This window comes from Hipposideros armiger, unplaced genomic scaffold, assembly GCF_001890085.2.
Source record: "Hipposideros armiger isolate ML-2016 unplaced genomic scaffold, ASM189008v1 scaffold_122, whole genome shotgun sequence".
Taxonomy (NCBI): domain Eukaryota; kingdom Metazoa; phylum Chordata; class Mammalia; order Chiroptera; family Hipposideridae; genus Hipposideros; species Hipposideros armiger.
The window spans coordinates 542,387-546,662 of NW_017731472.1; positions in this window are offsets into that span (position 1 = coordinate 542,387).

Genomic DNA, 4,276 nt, shown 5'->3' on the forward strand with positions numbered 1-4,276 from the left:
TAGACTGAAAAACAAAACGACAGCAACTTGTCTGTTCCCCTTCCCCCAATTCCCCCGCACTGTTCCCATCCCCCCAATTCCCCAATAAAAATCTTTAAAAAAAAAAAAAAGAAAGAAAAGCAAATATTGTGAACTGCTGGTTAATTTGTTAGTGTAGCATGCCTTACCTTGAATGTTGAATTGACAGATTATTCCTACGATATTCATAATAACCCATAAGTGTTGGGAAGCACGAAGAGGGCGCTATTGGCTTCTTATGTCTTTGTTATTTTGAATCATTGAAGATCCAGATTTTTCCTCTCCCTGAACAAAAGAATGTTGGGAGCATGAATCCCAAATGGCAGTTACTTACATGGATACTTCCTTTGAAAATTTCCAGATTTAGTGAATTTCATCCTTTTACCCAGAAGTTGTTTTTATTGGGGTTTTTTTGTTTATTTTTTAAGAATTCTAGAACTTCAAAACACACCAGGCATACCTTATTTTCAATGAGTCAACATACACACAGTGATCATTTCCTATCTACTAGCCCTGGTATAGATGATGTGGAGTTGTTCTCTAAGTGTAGCCTCAGGACCAGCATCACCTGGGAACTTGAACTTATTAGAGAGGTAAATTCTCAGACCTCACCCCCAACCTCTAAATCAGGAACTCGGGGAATGGGCCCAGTAATTTACATTTTAACAAACCATCTCCATGATTCTGATGTTCTCTAAAGTCTGACAAACACTGCTCTGGAGGATAAGAAGTTGCGTTAGATTGTTTGTAACTTGTAGACTGTCCACATCAGTCCTTGTTGCCAGCATTTGGACCAACATGGTCTGTCAGCACACACCTTCCACATAAGTGCATCTCTCTACAGATTATGTACTTGTGCTTTCAGATTCCGTGGTAGAAACAATCTGTATTATCACTCTTACACCTCCACTGTATAAGGAGGCGTAGGTGTTGAAGTTGTCCTGAGAGTGGCCAATTCTCTCACCTGAATTCAATTCTTGGATTCACACTCAGCTTCCCCTGCAACCCCACACTGCTGTAGGGGGCATACAAGGGCCCACACCTGTGTTGAGGGATATTTAAAGGCCATGAAGAGGACAGCCCAGCATCTGAGAGCAGGCACCATGGGGGCTGGCAGCAGGAGGAAGGCAGCTCTTGGTTTGTCCCTGTGCTTTAAGGCTCTGAATTTTTGGTACATGCCATTTTAATTGGGTAGAGCCACCGGTCTGGCCCAGCTGGATTCTGCCTTTCCAGGTAAAATAGATATTTTTTGCCAGGCAATGTGGCTTTACCCTCACGTCCAAAAGTAAGTAGCTGGAGCTCTGGTCTCTGCCAGGGAAGAAATCTTCTAGAAGCTGCCTAGTAGCATTTTGTGGGGCCAGTGGGGGAATGGGATGTAAATGGCCACAGATACGTGGGCCTCTTGGGAGTAAACCATGGCATTTAGGGCAGGAAATACTTGCTGATCAAGCAGGAAAGGAATCCCCTCCCTGGTCTCAGTTCTGCAGGTCTGATGGGTGAGGTGTTCTTAAGCTTTGAAGCTGATGTCTTTAATGTTCTGTGTGAAAGGAAGCTCTAGTATGGTGTGTGCAACTGGTAGGCTGGGCAACTACAGTGTTAGGAGACATGACAGGGCAAGTGGTTGGTCCTACGTCATAGTGACTGGGATGGTTGTCAGGCCTAGTGGTGGGGGTGGGGGGGGGTGACTGGAGGAAGCTCTGTCCATCCCTAAATGCTATGGAGTCAGGAACTGGCTCTGTGGGTGGGGGGACGTGCACTGGGCCTGCTAAGTCTCAGCCCTACTCTGTAAGGCTGAGTGGGTGGAGAACTGAGTAAGCTTCCTCCATGGGATATTCTGTGATAGCTTCCTGGAGCGGCCTTTGTTTTTCCCTGTAGGCTCTCAGTTCCTATATAGTTACTGGCTTCTCCATTTCAAAGCAGGCCTTCTTCTTGGGGATTTCCTAGATACAGCTATGGATCTGGGTGCCAGTTGTCCCCACCCGCCACTGAGGTTGTTCTAGAGTTGGAGTACCATCAGAGGGACTTCAAAAGATTCCTTCTGGATTTTTTCCCCATTATCTTTCCAACCCATCAGCCAGAGAGAGGATCATTATTGGAGATCTGCTGTTTACTAAGGGATTGGATGGAGCTGGTGCCCACCCTCATGGTGGAAGGAAGGTCCCATTCACTGATGTTGCTGGTGCCAGCCTGATTGAGTATGCCAGCACCAAAGGCAAGTGGGATATAACGTTGCTGGGTGTGTCCTGTCCCTTGTTCAGCCACCTCTGTTTCACTGCCTTATATGCAGAAGACCTTTGACCCCAATGTGGAGCAGCTTGTCCAGGGCCCCTGAACCAGAGTCACTGGGAGGTGGAGCCTAGTCAGGCTAAGTCTCCAGCAGTGAAGCTCAGCCATTTGCAGGATCACAGGGTGAAACTTCACAGAGCTGCCAGGGATGAGTATATTGTTGCACCCAAGACTTTCAACTTCCTTTACCATCTGAGGACCTGCCTGGCTCTGAATAGCAAGCTCCATCAGGCCAAATTCTAGTGTTGTAAGGTAAGATGGGGAACCTGTTTCTTTCTCTTCTGGGGTAGAATTCGGATTACATTAAGCACTCAACTCTCCAGGCCTGTCTCCTTTTTAGCCAAAGAAGTCATTGAAGGTAGCACTAGTGTAATCTAGCACTGATGTAGTATGTCACTTCTTCCCATATTGTGACCTTATCCCTTATCTTTGTCCAAAAAAACATCACTTTTCTAAAGATTGTTCTGAAGCAGCCCTGATCTGGGAGCTTCCCCACTATACCCATTTTCTCCTTACCCATTAAATCCACCTAGCCTACTGTTGCCCATAAGTGTGCGCCTGTGGCTATCATAGCATCCACCCTCCTCCTGTCCTTTGTGCCTGCAGAGGGAGGTTTCTACCTGCTCCTGGCTCTTCCATCAAGTTCAAATTTTTTTCATGATGGTAACGGATGATGAGCACAAGATGAGTATGCACCATGTGAACACATCCCTGATAGAAAAGTGTGGCTGCTTTTGAGATCCCTGGAGCCTCCCCAGGTCTGCTCCAGTCTTAGGACTCTCCTAAGCAACTGGGATAGTCCTCATAACTCCAAGAGCTCTTTGAAGGGAGGTAAGGTTTGATTTCTATTTCTCAAGTGCAGTTAGAAAAATGGAGTTATACGAGTAGCCTACTTGGATGCTAGTCTGATGTGGGCAGAAGTCCGTCTAGTGCTGTTCTCACCACCCTATCACTGAGGAGCTGGACCCATTGTAATGTGTCTAGATCTCTGAATATTGCTCTGTTGTAAACCAAGCATTGGCCAGGTTCAGTGCCACCTTGGGGATCATTTAGGTGGGGAAGGAGAAGCTGGAATGGGTATGTCTCCCCTGGGAGCGGGGCTAAGATCGTTCTTGGTGTTGAACAGGGCTCTGCTTTGGACCCTTTCAAGCTATTTCCCTGCTCTTGTCCTCCCTGTACCATGGACCTGGAGCTGGTCCGAAGCTGGCCTGGGCCTTGGAATGTCCATTCCTGCCTACCTAGCATTCCTGGCCTCTCTGGAGTAAGTAAGCGCTCTGTCCAAGGGGGCATTTTGACGTGACTAGTAGTGAGTGTAAGACACCAAGGCCTTAGCTACTATTATAGTGAGTGTCAGAGGAGCTTCTGGGAATCACTGAGCATGAAGGACGTCCCTCCATACTGACCCTCGGGGGAGGAAGCCTTTGGCCTTGGTTAAGTCTCTCCTTGGCATTTAAGAAACTTTCTACATAATGACTGTTTAATTTAATTATATTAGCTTCTTTTATTATCTTTAATAAAATATTTTATAGTATCAGTGTTATGGATCTCTTACCTTAGATATTTATCACTTAATGTCCTTGAGCTTCTGAATCAGAATGTTGGGTCTCAAACCTTATCATCAAGGACCACAGAAAAGAGAAGCAACTCCACCGCTCTTTGAAATAAAGGTCCATTATGGTGTTCACTCAAATGATTTCTGGTTTAAGTTCTAAACCATAGCTACAAAATAAAATATAAGGAAGTACTCCAACGTGGGTATTAATGCAAAAGTTAAGTGTTAGATCTTGGCACAGAAGAGAAACTGCAAGTTAAAGATGACACTGGATGGACTCAGTGCCTTAACAATTTTACAGTATCTGGGGCCGGCCGAGTGGCGCGATGGTTGAGAACTCGCTTGGGACGCCAGAGGGCCCCGGTTCAGATCCCACATATGAGGGCCAGTGACACTGCCCTCCACAGCTAAGATGCTGAA